The sequence below is a fragment of the Mobula hypostoma genome, chromosome 2, assembly GCF_963921235.1.
Source record: "Mobula hypostoma chromosome 2, sMobHyp1.1, whole genome shotgun sequence".
Classification (NCBI taxonomy): domain Eukaryota; kingdom Metazoa; phylum Chordata; class Chondrichthyes; order Myliobatiformes; family Myliobatidae; genus Mobula; species Mobula hypostoma.
Window position 1 is genome coordinate 248,592,423 of NC_086098.1, and position 23,423 is coordinate 248,615,845.

The 23,423-nt window shown below is 43.9% G+C and overlaps 1 protein-coding gene across 4 annotated transcripts in view; it reads right to left on the bottom strand.

The window, feature by feature from the left end:
• The window catches only part of gatad2b (GATA zinc finger domain containing 2B), a 140,099-nt gene that overhangs the window by 106,597 nt on the left and 10,079 nt on the right, over positions 1 to 23,423 (bottom strand). For all 4 annotated transcript variants that reach the window (XM_063041965.1, XM_063041963.1, XM_063041966.1 and 1 more), the window contains exon 2: positions 5,905 to 6,052. The gene's annotated coding sequence lies outside the window, so the exon portion shown is untranslated. The remainder of the gene's footprint in view (positions 1 to 5,904; positions 6,053 to 23,423) is intronic.

Consider the following 23,423-nt stretch of genomic DNA (forward strand, 5'->3'; position numbering starts at 1 on the left):
TAAGAAGATAGCAAAGTGTCTTCAGGTAGGCGTTTCCTCAATTCGTAATATAATTAAAAAATGGCAGTTAACAGGAACGGTGGAAGTCAAGTTGAGGTCTGGAAGACCAAGAAAACTTTCCGAGAGAACTGCTCGTAGGATTGCTAGAAAGACAAATCAAAAGCCCCGTTTGACTGCAAAAGACCTTCAGGAAGATTTAGCAGACTTTGGAGTGGTGGTGCACTGTTCTACTGTGCAGTGGCACCTGCACAAATATGACCTTCATGGAAGAGTCATCAGAAAAAAACCTTTCCTGCATCCTCACCACAAAATTCAGCTTTGCAAAGGAACATCTAAATAAGATTGATGCATTTTGGAAACAAGTCCTGTGGACTGATGAAGTTAAAACAGAACTTTTGGTGCAATGAGCAAAGGTATGTTTGGAGAAAAAAGGGTGCAGAATTTCATGGAAAGAACACCTCTCCAACTGTTAAGCACGGGGTTGGATCGAGCATGCTTTGGGCTTATGTTGCAGCCAGTGGCACGGGGAACATTTCACTGGTAGAGGAAAGAATGAATTCAATTAAACACCAGCAAATTCTGGAAGCAAACATCACACCGTCTGTAAAAAAGCTGAAGATGAAAAGAGGATGGCTTCTACAACAGGATAATGATGCTAAACACACCTCAAAATCCACAATGGACTACCTCAAGAGGCGCAAGCTGAAGGTTTTGCCATGGCCCTCACAGTCCCCCACCCTAAACATTAATGAAAATCTGTGGATAGACCTCAAAAGAGAAGTGCGTGCAAGACAACCCAAGAATCTCACAGAACTAGAAGCCTTTTGCAAGGAAGAACGGGTGAAAATCCCCCAAACAAGAATTGAAAGACTCTTAGCTGGCTACAGAAAGCGTTTACAAGCTGTGATACTTGCCAAAGGGGGTGTTACTAAGTACTGACCATGCAGGGTGCCCAAACTTTTGCTTCGGGCCCTTTTCCTTTTTTGTTATTTTGAAACTGTACTGCCTCAAAATTTCAGGCTACTTACATGATGTAGGAATTTGGAGAAACAAGAAATTAACTTTTATTAAATATAATGCATTTAATTGCATAACAACATGTCAGCAGCCACAAGGCGGCAGGGCCGTACGGCACCCCAGGGTGCGTCCTTAAAGTGTGCTGAACAGCTGGCAGGTGTGCTTACAGACATTTTTAATCTCTCCCTCTCCTAGTGTGTAGTGCCCTCCTGTTTCAAATCCTCCATTATTGTCCCTGTACCTAAGAAAACCAAGGTAGCATTACTGAATGATCGGCGCCCTGTCACACTCACCTCAAGTATAAGCAAAGACTACATCTGCAGCATACTACCACCCACACTGGACCCCCCTACAATTCGCCTACCGATGGAACAGGTCTACTGATGATGCCATAACCACAGCACTGCACAGCGTCCTCACTCACCTGAAGAAAAGGGATGCATTAGAATGCTGTTCCTTGGCTACAGTTCAGCATTCCACACCATAATTCCCTCTAGACTTGACAGGAAGCTCAGAGACCTCAGCCCGCACCCCACCTTGTGCAGCTGGATCATAGACTTCCTATCAGATTGCCAATAGTTGGTGAGTTTGGGCTCCCTCACCTCTACCCCTCTGACACAGGTGCCCCCCAGGGCTGTGTTCTGAGTCCTCTTCTCTGCTCCCTTTGCACCCACGACTGTGCTGCCACACTCAGCTCCAATCTGCTGATCAAATTTGCAGATGACACGACTATGACCGGCCTTATTTCTAGTGGTGATGAGACAGCCTACTGATGAGAGGTTGACACCCTGACACAGTGGTGCCAGGATAATAACCTCTCCCTCAATGTCCAAAAAGCAAAAGAGCTGATTGTGAACTGTAGGAGGGATGGAGACAGGCTCAGCCCGATCAACATCAATGGGTCTGCAATTGAGAGGGTGAGTAGTTTCAAAGTTCCTTGGTATACACATCACTGATGATCTGACTTGGTCTGTACACAACAGCTCTGTGGCAAAAAAAGCATCTGCCCTGCTTATGCATGCCCAGCGCATGCCTGGACGAGACAGGAAACTTTTCAGTTTACATTGTGTGCAACATTTGAATTGACTTTAATTATGAATTGAAATAACAAATATAGCTGATTTTTAAAAAGTGTATGATAGGAAAATTTCATGGTGATTTTCATGATCAGCAGGCCAAAATCCATAAGATACAACTAAAAGTATTCAGGAAGCAAAATCCTTGTTGTCCAGTGTTACGGCAATCAATCTCCAACAATTATCTTACTAAGGACCAGACAAGATCTAGAGGGTAAAGATTGATCTGAAGTTTCCTGATCCTTCAGCAAACGTTACTCTCACAGTAACTTGAATAGCATGCCTATATTGCTCATTTGAAGAAGTCCAGAAGAAGATGAAGCCAGCTAACAGTGCGACCAAAGATGGTTGCAGCTGGTTCACAAAACTACTTCTTTCACTTCATTTACTTCATATTTTTCTTTCAAATGTAGTTCTGCTACTGTTGGAGCCTGTGGTCTACATTTTGGTGGAGTGTGATTGAGTGATCTAGCGCTTTGTCTCCGAGGGAGTTTGGCAAGGTTTTGAGCGAACAGTACGGCCTGGAGGCCAAGAAACATCAATGGGTCTTGGACAAGGTTTAGTCGTCACGTTTTATGGATTGAACTCTGTGGTTCACCTGATGTTGTGTTTCTGGTTTCCGCTCCACCTTTTTGTTGCTGTTCTGTGCGATTTTGATCGGGGCGGACTAGAGCTATGGCCTGCCGACAGCGAGAGACATGGCACTGGATTGAACTGAATTGAATATGCCCAGACTCTTTCAATTTATTTGCAATCTAATGTTTTGTATTCTGTGTTTTCCATTCATTTTTTTTCTTGCCGTTTCTGCGCTTTGGGGGTGGAGTTTGATACTTTTCTTTAAACAGGTTCCATGGTTTTCTTTATTTTGTGGCTGTCTGTGGGAAGACAAATCTTAGGGTTGTACTTTAGCTTTGAATCTTTGGTACATTCTGACTGGATCTCAGACTTCCTCACTAACTGTACCCATACAGTGAAACTAGGCAAGTGCACTTCAGCACCCCCCCCCAACCCTGAACACCAATGCCCCACACTGAGCCCACTTCTCCACCCTCTCATCCCTTATAACTGCACTCCTGCTTGTAATGCACACTCAGTCATCATATTTGCAGATGACACAACTGTGTCAGGCCTAATCACAAACAATAACAAATCTACATATAGAGGGGAGGTGCTGAAACTGTCTGATTAGTGCAAGAATTACAACCTATCACTCAACATCAAGACAACAAAATAAATTATAAATGACTTCAGGAAGGCAAGAGGAACAAGCTCCACTATTCATAAACGGTGAGGTACTGGAAAGGGCCTCCAGTTCAAGTTTTTGGAGATGAACATCACTGAGGAGTTCTCTTGGTCTAGCAACACAACCTCGATAGTAGGGAAGGCACAGCAGCAGTTATACTACCTGAGGTGCTTAAGGATAGCTAATCTGCCCCAAAAATTGCTGGCCAAATTTTATTGATGTACGATAGAGAGCATACTGACAGTGTGGTACTGTAGCTGCAGCAAGATAGATCACAAAGCCCTCCAAGGGGTGATTAGGATGGCCGAGCACATCATTCAATTACCAGATCTGGAGACAATTTATAACTCTCAATTCCTACGGTGTGCTCCAAACATCATTAAAGACCCATTCCATCCCAGACACTGTTTGTTCAATCTCCTGCCATCTGGTAGGAGGTACAGAAACATCTTAGCCAAGACAGTACGACTGAAGAACAGCTTCTTCCCCAGGTCTGTTGTGCAGCTGAATAACGCTACAACCCAGCTTGCCAATGACCTTTCAAGTGATATGGAATATTGTTGTCACTTTTTGCATGTAAATATAATTTTTTTAAAAATTTAAGTTACACTACGTGCATTGTAAATATCGATTTTGCATAGATTGAAGTAGCCCCACAATCTCATTGTGGTGAGCAACAATAATAAAGTTCTGTTCTATTCTATCTGAAGTAACCTCACCACCGAGACATGCTCTCTATGCGTTCCCACCATTCGGAAGGAGGCACTGCAGCATGAAGATCCACACTCAGCTTCTAATCCTCCCCCATCAGACTTCTGAATGGTCCAGGAATCTATGCCTCATTATTCCTCCTGTTTGAACAGTTCATTTTTGTGATTTATGGCTTTGCATTGTACTGTTACTACAAAACAACACATTTCACATTATTTAAGTCAGTGATAATAAGTCTGATTCGGATTCATTTAGTATCTTGGAATATTTCATTTGAATGAATTGCTTCAACCCAGTTTTATGTACTCACCACTCACACAGATATTGTTTCTGTAGAGCTATTTTTTACTGCACTATGAGCTCAGGCAACATCAGCTACTTGCGACCAGATAAAATATCTGGTCAAACTCAGCCGATCACTTTTTGTATCCTAAAGACAGCAATCGTTTAATCACTTCTCTATATCACTGAGAACAAGCATGACTTTCACAACTCTTTCACCAAACACAAAACCCAGATGAATCAGTGGTGAATCAGTACAATTCAGTGCCACAGCTGGCTGTAGAGGCCAAGTCATTAGGTATATTTAAAGCACAGGTTGATAGGTTCTTGATTAGTAAGGCCATCAAAGGTTATGGAGAGAAGGCAGGAAAATGGGTTCAGAGGGATAATAAATCAGTAATGAAGGAATAGCAGAGCAGACTCAATGGGCCAAATGGCTTAATTCTGCTCCTGTAGCCTTATGCTAGTTGCTTTTAAGGTCCAAAATTCCTACACTGTGTCAATAAATTATGCTCTGAATCCTGTCATATTACAGATCTTCCAAGGTTAACGGCACTGATTAGTGAAGAGCCTGTACGTATGAATAAGCATTTGGGAGACCGTCAGGGTGGATTTGCTGACTGCCTAAGGGACATACACCCCAACTCTTATTTACAGATATAGCACAGTTACAGGCTCACCAACCCAACAGCCTCGTGCCACCCATTACACACACGGCCAATTATCCTACTAACCTGTACAACTACAGCAGCCGGAGAAAACCCACACAGTCATGGGAAGAATATACAGACAGCTGCAGGAATTGTACCTGGGTCACTGGTGATGTAATAGCCCCAGTATGCCCTGGTGGGCCTAACTGTCTCTCTATTGAAAAATACTTCCCGGTGCCCCAACATTCACCATGTATATCCTGCCCTGGTTTAACTTCCCAAAATGCATCCTTTTGCACTTGTCCATGCCAAGTTAAATTTCATCTGTCATTCTCTTGCCCACATTTCCAGTTTAACCATGTCCTGCTGTAGCTTTAGGTGACCTTCTATGCTGTTCACAGTGTCACCAATCATTTTAACCCTTACCACTGAGGCTCCAGTTTCACATGCCATCCAACTTTCAATGAAGAATGCAGGCATTTCACTAACAGAGCACCAGCTGGGTTGAATTGTCCGGTCTCAGCAGGAGATGAGGCTTGACACATTACCTCCTGATCCAGGTGATCAAGCTGGCACACCAACTTGCCAATTCAAAAACGGTAGGGACAGGACACAAAGGCCTATTTCTGACAATTCATAATGCCCTGGACGGTTTTAACAATAATCTTCCTGAATGTAGATATAGGGGGTGAGACAAGGATACCAATGGAATTTGCTAACCTGACTGTTTACTCTTAAAGGATACCCCTGGAAGTAGTAAAATTCCTTCTGGAGTTGGGAATGTATTATCCAAGATCTTCATGTCAGGGAAGTTTGAAAGACATGCACTATTACTGTCAGACGAGCAGAAATTCTGGGAGTAAGGGGGGATGGTTTCAATGAGGAGCTGAAGCAGGCTGCCTCTGGACAGCAGGAATCCTCTTACCTGCTGCAGTCTCTTGAACAATTCAGAGAGGCGGAAACCAAAGATGTTGACGTCACGCAATGGGCAGAGTCATCCTGGACAAGAAACTGATGACAGAAAGCAAGGTGGAGGGATCTGAAGGACGATCAGACTCCAAACACTACATCCTCTGCAAAGCAAAATAAATCAAGACTGTGTGAAAACCCAGATCATTCACTGTTTGATTACTGCGTGTCTGGTCACAAGCTCACGGCTCAAAAGAAAATAGATTTACAATTCCCTTGGGGCACAAAGTTAGAAACTCAAAGAATTGATCAGAATTCTATTGGATCTAAATTTACGATCACAGTTAAAGTAATGATGATTATGATGAATGCACTTAATTGTGGAACTGTAAATGCCGCGATGCAGAAAGCCAGACACACAAGAAACATTGCTTGAAACTCAGCTGGCTGCAAGGATGCTTCGTGCTGCAAAATGGAGCACCCAGAGTCTGGGATTGATTAGCCCCATTTAAAGAAGCTTGCACATGATGCCATGGCTCCGAAAATACAGGGTGTTCTTCTAAACACCTTAAATGAAGATGTTTCCACCATTTTGTTTGGTATTGGTTCACTTTTGTCATGTGTACCAAGATACAGTGAAAAGCTTTTGTTTGCATGGCAGCCAGACCAATTATTCCTTACACTAGTACATTGAGGTCGTTCAGAAAGAGGGAAAAAACACAATGGCAGAATGTAACGTTACAATTATGGAAAAGGTGCAGTGCAGGAAGACAAAGTGCAAGACCACAATGAGCTAGATTGAGAAATTAAGAATTTTATAACAGCAAGATACAAGTTTTCACTTCAGCTTCCAGCATCTAGTTTTTGTTTTGATTTTCATCCAACATTTAGCAAGGTCATGGTGAGACTTTTACCTCAAACACTGATAAGTTCTAAGTAAATTTATTATCAAAGTATATACATGCAATCTCAGGTTCATTGTCTTGCAGGCATTCACAGAATGAAGAAATACAATTAATGAAAAGCCACACACAAAAACTGACACATAACCAATGTGCAAAAGAAGACAATCTGTGCAAATAACTAATACTGAGAACATGAGTTGTAGAGCCCCTTGAAAGTGAGTCTTAGGCTGTAGAATCAGCTCAGAGATGAGGTGAGTGAAGGTACCCTCGCTGATTCAGGAGACTGATGGTTGAAGGGTAACATCTTGCCATTTGTCTTGGTTACTTCTTGGTTCTATAGGTTTTCATATTGAATGCAGTGACAATCTGCATAGACCTCTAAGGTAGAGAATTCTGAAGATTCACCATCCTCTAGACTAAGAAATTTCTCCCTAGTTTAGTGGCAAACAGCTGAGATGCTTCAATGAAGGGGGACTTTCTCCTTGCATCCACCCTGAGGTGTTTTTGATGAGTACAGGTCGACCTTCACTAATCCAGCACCATTGGGACCTGAGGAGTGCCGAATTAGTGAAAATGCCGAATTACAGAAGGATCATATTAAGCATAATCAGTGCCGGAGTAGCGAAGGAACTGGATTACAGGTAGTCACATTAGTGAAGGTCGACCTGTAATTGCAAGTTTCAATGAAATAACCTCTGATTTCTCTGAACTGCAAGAAGAAATGGCCCAGCCTGTCAAACTCTACTCCTATGACTGATCCTGCCATTGTAACAGTGAACTTGAACCGTCACCCTAAATCAAGCTTTTAACAGAAGGAGAAATACCTTCCGAGAAGAAGGCAGTACACTCAGACGCAGCAGCTTGTGTTGTCTTTTTTAAAAAGTATTTTTTTTTACGATTGTAAGACCCCACAGGACTGTAACTAAAAAGTACTGCAGGTCTACCCCATCAGCAAGTTGCTTGTTGACTGAGAAACTGAAGGAGCAGGACGTGGAGCGGACAGAGAGGCATTGGAGTGGGTACACAAAGATGATCACTCTAACAGTGAGTGATCATCCTAGTCTCTTTTCTTATGATCGCATTGATGGTGTGGAATGCTGCAAGCCAGGGAAGCTACTTGGCCTCAGTCACCCAGGGGGAAGCATTAGAGTCGGGCACTCCACCAGAGTGACATGGTGATGTGGCGTGAAGCTGGTGCTGCCCCTTGGCTTGGCAGAAGACAAAGTGTATTTTTTTTTTGCAAACACGAGAAAATTTGCAAATGCTTGAAATCCCAGCAAAACACACAAAATGCTGGAGGACAGAGTGTAGGTGCTTGGCGAAGCGGTCTCTGAATCTACGTCAGGTTTCACTGATATATGGGAGGCACCCAACAGACTCACAGATGAAGTGACAGTAGATGATCCCAACAGACTCACAGGTGAAGTGTCGCCTTACCTGGAAGGTTTGCTTGGGGCCCTGAATGGTAGTGAGGGAGGTGGTGTAGGGGCAGGTGTAGCACTTTCCCTGCAAGTCTGCTGGGATCATTTACTGTACCCAGTGCTGCTGGTGAGGCCTCCTGTATATCGGTGAGATCTGATGTAGATTGGGAGACCGCTTCACCAGAAAAAGCGTTATCTCCCAGTGGCCTCCTATTTTAATTCCGTGTCCCTTTCATGAAGCCACACTCAAGTTGGTGGAGTAACACTTTATAATCTGTCTGGGTAATATCCAATCTGATAGCATGAACATCGATTTCTCAAACTTCTGGAATTGCTTCCCCCCCCCCCTCCATTTCACTATTCCCATTCCTATTTCCCTTCCTCACCCTTATATCCTTATCTGCCCATGACCACCCTCTGGTGCTCCCCGCATCCCACCTTCTGTCCTTTCCTATCAGATTCCCTCTTTCACCAATCAACTTCCCAGCTCTCTACTTCACCCTTCCCCCTTTCTCGATTTCACCTATCACCTACTACTTTGTATTTCTTTCTCCCCTCCCCAAACCTTCTTACTCTAACTTCTCGTCTTTTTTCCCCAGTCCTGATGAAGGGTCTCGGCCCAAAATGTCAGCTGTTTACTCTTTTCCACAGATGCTGCCTGGCTTGCTGAGTTCCTCCAGCATTTTCTGTGTGTTGCTAAGTATTTCTTTGTGTGACTGTATTTAACTGCCATCTTATATGGCTATATGTGCCTTTTACTGTGTACGACTGTTGGTACTGTGTTTTGCATTCTGGCCCTAGAGCTACACTGTTTTGTTTGGCTGTATTAACTTATTGTTGAATGACAATTAAACTTGAAATTGAACTTGAAAATATGATCAGTGTAAATAAGCGGATGATGGCCAGCACAAACTCAATGGATTGGAGTAAGTGCATCTGTTGTAAGACATTATTGCTGAAATCTGGGATCTGGTATGTTTTTATCACTGTCTCAACCTACCCTGGCATTTCATGGCAAATGCATAACTACCAGTTGATCTCTCTTCATTCCTACACCTTCCAGAAGTGTACTCTCTGGTTTATTTATGGTTCTATTACTATTTATTATTTATGGGCAACTGTAACGAAAACCAATTTCCCCCGGGATCAATAAAGTATGACTATGACTATATTCAAGCAGGAGCTGGAGCTTTTCCAGCTGAAGCAAACATTAACTCATACAAAAAAAGGCGCATTCAAGACCAAACAACAGGAATTCTGCAGATGCTGGAAATTCAAGCAACACACATCAAAGTTGCTGGTGAACGCAGCAGGCCAGGCAGCATCTCTAGGAAGAGGTACAGTCGACGTTTCAGGCCGAGACCCTTCGTCAGGACTAACTGAAGGAAGAGCAAGTAAGAGATTTGAAAGTGGGAGGGGGAGGGGGCGATGCAAAATGATAGGAGAAGACAGGAGGGGGAGGGATGGAGCCAAGAGCTGGACAGGTGATCGGCAAAAGGGATATGAGAGGATCATGGGACAGGAGGCCCAGGGAGAAGGAAAAGGGGGAGGGGGGAAACCCAGAGGATGGGCAAGAGGTATATTCAGAGGGACAGAGGGAGAAAAAGGAGAGTGAGAGAAAGAATGTGTGTATAAAAATAAGTAACAGATGGGGTACGAGGGGGAGGTGGGGCATTAGCGGAAGTTAGAGAAGTCGATGTTCATGCCATCAGGTTGGAGGCTACCCAGACAGAATATAAGGTGTTGTTCCTCCAACCTGAGTGTGGCTTCATCTTTACAGTAGAGGAGGCCGTGGATAGACATGTCTAATGGGAATGGGATGTGGAATTAAAATGTGTGGCCACTGGGAGATCTTGCTTTCTCTGGCGGACAGAACGTAGGTGTTCAGCAAAGCAGTCTCCCAGTCTGCGTCGGGTCTCGCCAATATATAGAAGGCCACATCGGGAGCACCAGACGCAGTATATCACCCCAGCCGACTCACAGGTGAAGTGTCGCCTCACCTGGAAGGACTGTCTGGCGCCCTGAATGGTGATAAGGGAGGAAGTGTAAGGGCATGTGTAGCACTTGTTCTGCTTACAAGGATAAGTGCCAGGAGGGAGATCAGTGGGGAGGGATGGGGGGGACGAATGGACAAGGGAGTCGCGTAGGGAGCGATCCCTGCGGAAAGCAGAGAGAGGGGGGGAGGGAAAGATGTGCTTAGCGGTGGGATCCCGTTGGAGGTGGCGGAAGTTACGGAGAATAATATGTTGGACCTGGAGGCTGGTTTGGGTGGTAGGTGAGGACCAGGGGAACCCTATTCCTAGTGGGGTGGCGGGAGGATGGAGTGAGAGCAGATATATGTGAAATGGGGGAGATGCGTTTAAGAGCAAAGTTGATAGTGGAGCAAGGGAAGCCCCTTTCTTTAAAAAAGGAGAACATCTCCCTCGTCCTGGAATGAAAAGCCTCATCCTGAGAGTAGATGCGGCGGAGAAGGAGGAATTGCGAGAAGGGGATGGCGTTTTTGCAAGAGACAGGGTGAGAAGAGGAATAGTCCAGATAGCTGTGAGAGTCAGTAGGCTTATAGTAGACATCAGTGGATAAGCTGTCTCCAGAGACAGAGACAGAAAGATCTAGAAAGGGGAGGGAGGTGTCGGAAATGGACCAGGTAAACTTGAGGGCAGGGTGAAAGTTGGAGGCAAAGTTAATAAAGTCAACGAGCTCAGCATGCGTGCAGGAAGCAGCGCCAATGCAGTCGTCGATGTAGCAAAGGAAAAGTGGGGGACAGATACCAGAATAGGCACGGAAAATAGATTGTTCCACAAAGCCAACAAAAAGGCAGGCATAGCTAGGACCCATACGGGTGCCCACAGCTACACCTTTAGTTTGGAGGAAGTGGGAGGAGCCAAAGGAGAAATTATTAAGAGTAAGGACTAACTCCTCTAGACGGAGCAGAGTGGTGGTAGAGGGGAACTGATTAGGTCTGGAATCCAAAAAGAAGCGTAGAGCTTTGAGACCTTCCTGATGGAGGATGGAAGTCTATAGGGACTGGACATCCAAAGACCAATTTGGGACAGAGGGGCTATCCGGACAACTTCAATCACTTGGCAGGTGTCAGAGAGATCAGCTGATGGACCTCCTTGTGATGATGCACAAACCTTATCGCTTGACATTCGCAAAACTCAACATACAAATATTCTTCATTCCCAGAAACTTCATTCGGTATCCTCGTTGCTAGGAGACAGACAGACAGCCAGAATCTTTTCCCCAGGGTCAAAATGTCTAATACTAGAAGGGGTGCATTTAAGATGGTGGGGGTGGAGGGGTTTGAATTTCAAAGTAATAGTAGTTTTATTTCAAACAGAGAGTATGGGCTGCCAGGAGTTGCAGTTGAGGCTCTTAGAGAGATACATCAATATGCAAATAATGGAGGGATAGTGACCATGTGCAGACAAAAGGGATCAGTTTAATGAGGCATCATTAGTAAATTTTCCTGTGGTATGGGCCGATAGGTTTGTTCCTGTGCTGTAATTGTCCAATGTTACATGAGATCATTTAAAATGCAATATACATATATAAATAGTAGAAAGGGGAGGAGGACATAAATGGATGCTGAAGGCAGCTTTAAAGTACGAAAGCTTCACTTGTCTTCATCATGAAAGGTGGTGCTTCCAAAGTAATAATTAAGGAAAAGATGACTGAGACACATTGGATAAATTAAAAATGATTAGCATGGAGGGATTAGAAAAGTTGGCTGAACTTAAAGTAGGTACTTTTACTTCCCTCACAGTGAGTATAGCAGGGGGCTGAGTACACAGCCTTGTGGGGCACTGGTGCTCAGAGTGATTGCAGAGGAGAGCTTGTCCCTTATTTTTACAGCCTGGGTCCTGTCTGTGAGGAAGTTGAAGATCCAGCTGCAGATCTGAGTGCTAAGGCCCAGGTTCCGGAGCTTAGGAATCAGTTTATTTGGAATAAACTGATGTCACCAGAACCAGGTATGATTCTGAGCAAAGTATAGGAGGCAATCACAGTCGTACCAAACAGAAACAGGCCCTTTGGCACAACTCATCCACACTAACCAAATCACTTAAAGGAAATAGTCCTGTGTAATCATAAAGCACTGCACCACAGAAAAAGGCCATTGGCCCATCTAGAACATATCACACTTCTCTTAGATGATGAAATCGAACCTGCATCCACTACTTCCACTGGCAGCTTGCTCCACACTCTCACCACTCACACTCCCACTAATTCTTGAAATATTATATGCTCACTCTTTTGCTTTTCTGCTGTCTTTGACTTTCCTTGTCAGCCATGGCTGCTTCATCCTCCCTTTAGAATACTTTTTTATCTTTGGGATGCATCTTTCTTGCACCTTCCAAACTGCTCCCAGAAACTCTGCCATCATCCCAGCCAGTGACCTCTTCCAATCAACTTTGATCAGCACCTCCCTCATGCCTCTATAATTCCATTTACTCCACTGTAATATTGATACATCTGACCTCATCTTCTTCCTCTCATCCTGCAGGGTGAATTCTACCATATTACAATCTCTGCCTCTTAAGGTTCCCTCTACCTTCATCAAGTCTGGCTCATTACACAACACCCAATCCAGAATTTACCTTTTTCCTAGTGGGCTCAACCACAAGCTACTCTAAAAAGCAATCTCGTAGGCATTCTACAAACTCCCTTTCTTAGGATCCAGCACCAACCTGACTTTCCCAATCTAGCTGCAAATTGAAACCCCCCATGACTCAGAACACAATACCACTTACTATATGCCTCTCCTATCACCTGTTGTAATGTGTATTCCACATCCTGGCTACCGTTTGGAGACCTGTATATAACTCCCATCAGGGTCTTTTTATGCTTGCAGCTTCTTAACTCTACCCACAAGGATTCTACATCTTCCAATCCTATGTCACCTCTTTCTAAGGGTTTGATTTCATTTTTTACTAACAGAGCCATCCCACCCTGCCTACCAGCCTGTCCTTTCAAAACAGTCTACATGCTTGGATGTTAAGCTCCCAACTATGATCTTCTTTCAGCCACAACTCAGTGATGTCCACAACATCATACCTGCCATTCTCTAACCTCGCTACAAGATAATCTACCTTATTCCTTACACTACGTGCATTCAAATATAACACCTTCAGTCCTGCATTCATCACCCTTTTGGAATTTGTTCCCATGTTACACTTCAACTTCTCCCACTGACTGCAATTTTGTCCTATCATCTGCCTGCCCTTTCTCACAGTCTCACTACACAAAGCATCGACTTGTGCAGTTCCCATCCTCATGCTAAATTAGTTTAAACGCTCAAGGATATTGGTCTCTCTCGGGTTCAAGTATAACCCATCCTTTTTGTATTAATTCTTTCCCCAGAAGGGATCCCAATGATTCAGAAATCTGAAATCCTGCCTCCGGCACCACTCATTCATCTGTACTATTACCCTATTCCTGCCCTGACTCGTGAGTGGTACTGGGAGAATTCCAGAGGTCACTACCTCGGAGGCCCTCTTCCCCAACTCCCTACACTCTCTCCCCTTTCTACCAATGTCACTGGTGCCAATAAGAACCAAGACCTCTGGCTGCTCATCCTGCCTCTGTGTGAAGAACTCAGGAGAAAAAAAACCTGCTTGCATTTACTCTACCTATACCTGGCAGCATCCTTGTGAACTTTCTCCGTACTCTTTCATTCTGTTATATTTTTTCCCTGTAGACAGACAATGCCTGTGTTTGCGTTCATATCCCCCCCGAACCTTTCCTACCCAAGTGTCTCATGCATGTTCCACACCCACTACCCTCTCTGTGGAAGAACTTGTCCCTTGGGGTTGCTTTTAATTCTTTCCCTCTTACAAAACCTATGGTCATTAGCTTTAGACTGCCCTACCATGGGGAAAAGGCAACCTCACCTATATCCCTCGTGATCTTCTAAGCCTCCGTAAAGATCACTCCTCAACCTCCTATGTTGCAGGGAATACAGCCCCAGCTATCCAATCTCTCCTTATAACTCAAATAATCCAGCTCCAGAAATAACTTTTTGAACCTTTCCATCTCATTGACATCTTTCCTATAGCTGTGTGTCTAGAACTACACACAATACCCCAAGCGCAGTCTCACTAACCTTCCTGACAGCTATAACATGACGTTCAAAATCCTGTACTCAAGTGAAATAGTGGGTATTCAGAGTGAATGGGATCCTGCAAGGGTGAAATGACCATGGATGACAAGGAACAGAGGATTTGATAAAGGGGGAAAAAAGCATGATCCAGATATAGATTACTGGAAACGGCCGAGCATTTTGGGAGTATAGTCGGAGGTATTTCAAAAAGAAATTAGGAGAGTTAAGAAAGGCTACAAAATATCACTAGTAGACAAAATTTTTTAAAAATCACAGACATTTTATGTATACAAGGAGTGAGAGGGTAACCAGAGAAAGTATAGGCCCACAAGGGAACAAGTTGGCAAGCTGTGTGGAGCCAGAGAATTTGGGTGAGGTCTCAAATAAAGCACTAGGAGAAAGATAATGTAGTGGCAGATTTCAGGGAGACAGTGAAGACATTCTAGAGTGTGTTACCTTTAATAAAAAGGAGGCATTAGAATCAGAGAGTTATAGAACACTACAGCACAGAAACATGCCCTTTGGCCCATCTAATCACAAACAAGAAACAATCTGCAGATGTTGGAAATTCGAGCAACACACACAAAATGCTGGAGGAATTCAGCAGGCCAGGCAGATTCTAGAAAAAGAGTACAGTCGACATTTCGGGCCAAAACCTTTCGACAGAAACATCACTGTACTCTTTTCCTAGATGCTGCCTGGCCTGCTGAGTTCCTCCAACATTTTGTGTGTGTGTGTGTGTGTGTGTGTGTTGCTTTGGGCCATCTAGTTCATGACAAATTCTGCTTAGTCCCACTGATGCGCAACTGGACCACAACTCTCCATACCTCTCCCATCCATGTACTTATCCAAACTTCTCTTAAATGTCGAAATCAAACCCGCATCCACCAGTTGTGTTGGCAGCTTGTTCCACCCTCTCATCACCCTCTGAGTGAAGTTCCCCCTTAGTTTCTCCTTAAGCATTTCACCTTTCACTCTCAACTAATGATTTCTAGTTCTAGTCTCACCCAATCTCAGTGGAAAAAGCCTGCTTGCATTTATCCTATCTATAACCCTCACAGTTTTATACAGCTCTATGAAATCTCCCCTCATTCTCCTATGTTTCAGGGTATAAGGTCCTAACTTATTTGACCTTTACCTTTGATTCAGGTCCTCCAGTGCTGGCAACAACCTTGGAAATTTTCTTTGTGATCTTTCAATCTTGTTGATATCTTTCCTCCAGGTAGATAACCAGAACTGCATGCAATACTCCAAATTTGTCCTCACCACAGCTTGAACAACTTCAATATAACATCCCAATTCTTGTACTCAACACTTTGAGCACAGGAGGTTAAGCCACAGAGTTATTGAGACGCGCAGCATACAATAATCCAAATGAGATGTCTTAGAAGGCAGAAAGTGAGGAGTAACAGATCAGATAACTTTTTTTCACCCGGAAGGTGATTGCAATCTGGAATGCATTACCTGAGAGGGTGCAGGAAGAGACTCTGACAATAGTTAAGTACATTGACACGCACTTCAAGAGGGTTAGTATAGAATGATATTTAATGTTTTATGTGGATATGGTGGTGCAAAAGGCCAGTTACTCTACCGTGTGACCATGTCTCTAAGGCCTCCCCAAAAACACACCTTGATGACAAAATTAACTACATATTTATACTGTGTGGACAAACTTGGGTTGTTTTCTCTGGTGCACTGGAGGCCGAGGGACAACCTGATCAAAATTTGTAAGATTATGAGAGGCTCAGATAGAGCAGACAACCGGTATCTTTTCCCAGGTTTAAAATGTCTAATACTAGATAGCATGCATTCAAGGTGAGAGGGGGTAAGTTCAAAGGACATTCTTTATTTAAAACACAGAGAGTGGTGGGTGCCCACACTACACCACAATTTGTGGATCTGGCATCAGACTCTACAACCACCTGAGGACCCGCCAATAGACAACCCCTCTGGAGAACATTGCACACACTTGGAGTACGACTGCAGTACTACTACTACAGCAGGGAAACAGGCTCTTTGGCCCAACTCATCCATGTTGACCTGAACTAGTCCCGTTTACCTCTGTTTGGCTCAAATCCCTGTAGGCCCGGGGTTCCCAAACTATTTAATGCCATGGACCTCTACCATTAACTGAGGGATCCACGGACCCCAGATCTGGAACCCCTGCTCTGGACCTTTTCCATCCATATATCTGTTCAAATATCTTTTAAATACTGTAATTGAACTCATCTCTACAGCTCCTTCCTGCACTGAATGCCCTCTGTGTGAAAAGGTTTTCCCTCAGGTCTCTTCTAAATCTTTCCAGTCTCACCTCAAACTGTGCCCTCCAGTTTAGACCCCTGTACTGTGAGGAAAGGTTCACTTTATATCTACATCCCTTAACATTATATATACTTCTATAAGGTCACCCCTCAACCTCCTACGCGCCAGGGAAAAATATCCCCTAGCCTATCGAGCCTCTTCCTACAGCCCTTCTGTCCGTGCTGTCCTTTTTGCTCAACAACACTAATCCCATTTGCCGGCATTACAGCTGTTTGTTTTTATGCCTTGTCTGTTCTATGCTCTGTCTCAAGGGGACAGCTGAAGAAGAGGGAGTATGGAAATAAAAATGGAATTAACGTAGGCTCACAGTGTGGACTCGATGGACTAAAGGGCCCATTTCTGTGCTCTCTCTCTCTCCATAATTATCTTTCTCCTGAATAAAGACACATTTTCACTCCCTAATCCTAAGACCTATCAGGCTCCTGAACCAGCATGGATAACTTCAATCACCACTTCAAATGGCTTCAAAAATGAATCTCAAGGTAGTATATGGTAACATATACATACTTTGATAATAAATTTACTTTGAACAATCTTCCCCTTCCGTTATGGCTCCTGGTTCAACTCTGCGCAACGGGGAGCTTCACCTTGATGTCTACCCAGTCAAACAGTGATCAGTTGAAACCATATTTAAAACAATGAGGAACTATCTACCCACAAATAAAAGGAAATAAATCTGCCAACACCACCACTTTAAACAAAATCTGATAATACACAGGGCAGCTATGAAACAAAAGAGAGAGTTCAAATGAGGTGCCTACTGATTGTCAGACTGCTGGTCTAAAATGCAGCTGTGGATGAGCAGAAAGTAAAGGGAAGAGAAAAAATTTCTTCCCTCTCCACTACTTCCTCCCTCTTGCTGGGCAACTGCACGAACTGAATTAGATTATTCGCAGTGCTATATCTGATGCAGATGAACTACACCACATGTATTCATAGCTCCGTATCACCACTTGGTCCTGCTCTTGCATCAACTCTTCTGCTACTGAAATAACATGTTTTTGTCATCTGTTGTTTCAGTACAGACAATGGACTGAAGAGTCTATTTCTTTGATGTATCTTTTCATGATCCATTATCTTATTCCTGGGGAATAAGTGTCTTCAGGTGCCTATCTAAGAGTTTTTTTAAAAAAAAGTTATATAGATTAGATTCAACTTTATTGTCATTGTGCTGAGTACAGATACAAAGCCAATGAAATGCAGTTAGCATCTGACCAGAAATGCAAAAGAATAATATTATTTACAAAATAACTGCAAGTAAAAAGTAAGTGCTACAGCACACAAATATAGAAGTACTGAGACAGTACAATATGGGTGCAATACTGCTTAGCGCTGTAATGTGAGGTTCAGTAGGGTCACAGCCTCAGGGAAGAAGCTCTTCCTGTACCTGCTGGTGTGGGAGCGGAGGCTCCTGTAGCGCCTACCGGATGAGAGGAGAGTAAAAAGTCCATGGTTAGGGTGAGATGCATCCTTGATAATGCTTTTCGCCCTGCCCAGGCAGCGTTTATGGTAGATATTCTCAATGGTAGGCAATTGGGTGCCGATAATCCGCTGGGCAGTTTTCACCACACGCTGGAGTGCTTTGCGGTCTGATACGGGACAATTGCCGTACCACACTGAGATGCGGTTGGTGAGTATGTTCTCAATGGTACAGCGGTAAAAGTCCGTCAGTATCCTGGGACAGAGGTGAGCTTTCATGATGTTTCGTAGGAAATAAAGGCACTGTTGCGCCTTTTTGATCAGAATGGAGGAGTTCAGGGACCAGGTGAGCTCATCCGAAATCTGGACACCAAGGAATTTGAAGCTTGATACACGCTCCACTACAGCTCCGTTGATGTAGATGGGGACATGAGTGTGGCTCCTAGCATGCCTGAAGTCCACAATAATCTCCTTGGTCTTTTGGATGTTAAAGGCCAGGTTGTTGTCGGCACACCATGTGGCCAGGTGCTGGACCTCGTCCCTGTAGGCCGTCTCGTCGTCCCCTCTGATCAGGCCAACCACCATGGTGTCGTCTGCGAACTTGATTATGGAGTTAGAACCGTGTACAGGAACACAGTTATAGGTAAAAAGGGAGTACAGACGAGGGCTCAGCACACAGCCTTGAGGCACGCCGGTGTTCAGGGTGAGAGTGGAGGAGGAGAGGTTGTCTAACTTAACAGATTGGGGTCTGTTAGTCAGAAAGTCCAAGGTCCAATTGCAGAGGGATACGCTGATACCAAGCTGGTGAAGTTTGGCGATCAGGTTGGAGAGGATCACAGTATTGAATGCCGAACTAAAGTCAATGAATAGCATTCTGATGTAATAGTTGGGGCTGTCCAGGTGGGTCAGGGCAGAGTGAAATGCTATGGAGACGGCGTCCTCTGTAGACCTGTGCCTCCGCCATCACCCCAGGTACCCACTACTCTCAGGTAAAAACGTCTTGCACATCTCCTTTGTACTTTCCTCCTCTCACCTTAAAGAAATGCCCTATAGTTTTAGGCATTTGAATGCTGGGAAAAAGATACTGGCTGTCTACAGTACCTATGCCTTCCGTATCATGCTCACACAGCTTCCCTCGTTCCACTATCTGCAAATGTACTCACCCAAAACCCTATGGCCTGTGCATTAACTCACAACATCTTCCCTCTGTATATTATCTATCACTGCACTGCAGACATTTTAAACCACTTCTTACAATGCTATTTACATTGTAAATGCATGCTGTTTTTCTTACACTTATATACAATTCTTTATAATTGTTGAATGTTGCTTTTGTTGCATGTCGTGCCCCGGCCAAGACACCACAACAAATAGCTAATATATGTAAATATATACGGCAAATATAATCCTTAAACATCCCATTCATAGGACATCGAAAAGTACAGCATGTGACAGGCCTTTAGGCCCATAATAATTAAATCAATGACTATTTAATATCATCCCTCACTGACCACATCCCTCCTTTCTCTGCATATTCATGTACCTATCTAAGAGTCTTTCAAATAGTGCACCCTGCCTCCACCACCACCCCTGGCAATGCATCCCAGGCAGCTCCAGCTCTCTGGTAAAAACAACTGCCTTGCACATCTTTTACTGTCTTCCCCTCACCTTAAAAATATGCCCTCGAGTACTAGACAATTCAATGTTGGCAAAAAAAACTGAGGAAGGGTCTCGACCTGAAATGTTGACTGTACTTCTTCCTATAGATGTTGCCTGGCCTGCTGCATCCACCAGCACTTTGTGTGTGTTGCTTGAACTTCCAGCATCTGCAGATTTCCTTGTGCTTGCGAAAAAAAATACCAGTTGTCTACTCTATCTATGGCTCCGATAATTTAAAAAAGCTTCAATCAAATCTCCCCTCGGCCTCCATTATTATAGAGAAAATAACCCTGGCTTGTTCAGCCTTTCTTCAGGGCACATGTCCTTCAGGCAGCATTCTCTGCACTCTCTCCAAAGCCTCCACAATTTTCCTCTGCTGAACCAGTCAGAACTGAATACAATTCTGGAAATGTATACATAACTTCCTGGCTTTTGAATGCAATGCTAGAATTAATGCATGCCATATGCCTTTTTCACTATCCAATCAACCAGTATCACCATTTTTAGGGAGCTATGTACCTGACCCAAAATTCCTCTGTATATATCAACACTGTTAACAGTCCTGCCATTAAAAATGTACAGCCCCTTTACATTTTGTACAGCCTCACTACACCTGGCACTTCTCTGCTCATATCTGCAACTGATCCATAGCCTGAGGTATCCTCTGTCAACTTTCTATACCATCCACACCACCACTAACCTCTGAACTGTACTGGCTCCTAGCATGATTTTAGCTCCTAGCTCCATAGCCTTGATTTTAAAGAGCTCTTTTTTTCCAGTTCAAAGTTCAAAGTAAATTGATTATCAAAGTACAGATATGTCACTATATACTACATTGAGATTCACTTTCTTGCAGGCATTCAAAGTAGAAGAAAGAAAAACAATAGAATCGATGAAAAACTACACAAAGACTAAAAACAACCAACATGCAAAAGACAGCAAACTGTGCAAATAAAAAAGTAAATAAATAATCCTGGCAACGTGAGCTGTAGAGACATTGAAGTTGAGTCCACAGGTTGTGGAATCAGTTCAGAGTTTAGGTGAGTGCAGTCATCCATACTAGTTCAGCAGCTAGATGACAGACGGTAAAAGCTGTTCCTGAACCTGGTGTTGTGGGACCTACGGCTCTTGTGCCTCCTTCCAGATGGCAGCAGTAAGGAGATAGCATGGAAGGTTCTACACCTAAGCTTACGTCGACAATCTTCCTCTGCTTCCAACTTCTTCGTAATTCCCCACTTCCAACATTCCATCTCCGACAGCCGTACTTTCACCCTTCCAGTCCCCGAGGCTCTGGAATCCCCTCTCAAACTTTTCAGTCATTTATTCTAACAACCTATGTCCAGTTCTGAATGAGAACACTGCCTCAGGAGGCTTCACTATGTTCAGCTGTTCTGTTGCTGAAACTGAAATGTTAAATAAGAGTGAACAGCTCGGATGTATTAGAGAAATCGTGTGCAAGGAAGCTTAACTTAAAATGCACAGCTGATTCTGACTCATCTTTATCACCATTAAAGATGATAATTCAGTCTCCTCCCATCTTTAAGTTAGATGGGGCCAACAACAGAAAGACAGCGGGGAGAAAAAAAACCTCTTTATAACTTTTGATCATAGTTTTTCAAAATTAATACTGACAGTGACATTGTCTTGTGAAGTAATCCTTGCGTGCACTTAATGAACTCTACATTCGGTTGTGTGATTTGTCTTGAGAACTGGGATTCTCAGAGAAGTGACAAATGGAGGACCTCATTCTATTAGCAGAGATCTGTCTGATAGGCAACAAGGGCTTAGGATGCTGTCATTCAGACTCTCCAGCCTGTTCTAACTCCACGTATCTCTCTTTCTCACATCCCTGAAATCCTTACAACTCTCAAAATCTCAAGTTTTAAGTTAACAAATGACCCCAGCAAACTGAGAGTTGCCAAGATGTGGCCCAAATTTCTATCAGTTTCTCGAACCTCATTCCTGAAAGCTTGGCTTTGAAAAGCCTCACTCCTGAGAAACAAGGCAGGGTCAGGCTCCAACCCTTGCACAAATTGCTAGTTAGTGGAAACAGGGCAGAAAGACAAATACTTTGGGAAGAAGGGTGTCCCATGTTTTCAAATCTGCACAGCCCCAGGTGCAGTTGTTTCTGCTAGATCCATATGCTCTCCCTCCAAGGCCAGTAAATTCCATGTGGTTAACAAGAAATGGGTGTCAGATTCACACTCAGAGGGTGACCTAATGTGTGGAATGGGCTTCTGGTTATTAAGGGTCACTCCCCACTACCCACGAAAGAACTGGGGGGAGTGGGTGTTGATGCTGAGATATGGGTAGCAGGGGAGTTGTCTGCCACTTCTAGATGATTAGGCCCAGAAGAGTTGAACATCACACCTTTTTCTAGATTCACACACTGACAACTCTCCTCCCATCAAACCCTCCATCCACACCAACCAACCAGTGGGCACTGCTTCCCACCCACTCTGAGAAAGTCAATCCTCTGGATAAGGTCGGTGGGGCAAGCGTGTGTCAAACTGGTATCTACATGGATCATATACCCAGCACGTTATTCACTGTGAATCCACTTCCCAAAAAGTTGGCACAGATGTCTCCATTTAAGAGGTTCTAAAATGCTCAATGAGCTCCCAATGTAAGTGTTGGATTTCCACATATTCATCAAAGGTTGACCAGACATACACCTCATCTAACAGCAGCTGATGCATTATTAGTTTCCATCAATAATCCCAGACTCTGCTTAAGAAGTTAAGCCATAGCTTTACGAGGAAATTTGGCCCTTGTGTCCAATTCAAAAGGATCATGGCTGACCTTTTACCTCTGTGCCATTTTCCGGAATGCAAAGATAACACAAACAAGGGATTCAGTGCACTGCTGGTGGACAGAATGGTTGTTGAGGCAAGCAGTTGAACATATTGATGTCGAGCAGATCAACATTTTGATGCAATTACATAGAGGGCAAGTCAGAAGTTATATTTCATTAGAAGCTTGAGAAGATATAGTATGTCACCAAAAACTCTAGCAATTTTCTACAGATGTACTGTGGAGATTAATCTAAATAGTTGCATCACTCTCTGGTATGGAGGGGCCACGGCACAGGGTCAGAAAAAGCTGCATCATGGGCACTAGCTGCTCCACCACCATGGCTATCTTCAAAAGGCAATGCCTCAAACAGGCAGAATCCATCACTAAGGACCCGCACCATCCAGAACATACTCTCCTCTCATTATTACTATCGGGGAGGAGGTACAATGCACATGCGTTTCACTCTCCATTCAGAAATCTGATGACTTACGGATTTCTGAATGGACAATGAATCAATGAACACAATTTTTGTTGATTTTTATAATTTATTATAATGTATAGTATATTCTATATAATGCACTGTACTGTTGTCACAAAAGATCAAATTTTAAACATACGGCGGGAGGAGAAGATGGTGGACTGCCGCGCGTGCGCAGCTCTCCGGTGAAAATGATATCGTATCCGTTAAATAGGGGCCGTGGACAATTCTGATTTGATGGAGACGGACGTGAAAGCACAGAGGAACATCTGGAGAAATTTCTGAAATGCCAGTTCACTGCTGTCATTACTGCGCGATCGTGAATCTTCCGGAGGGAAGGCCTCAAAATCCCCGGCTTTGCCTGCTGTTGGCGACCGAGATTGAGGTCGAATCGTTCAGATAGAGATGGTGCTCGGTACTCGGTGTCGGAGAGCT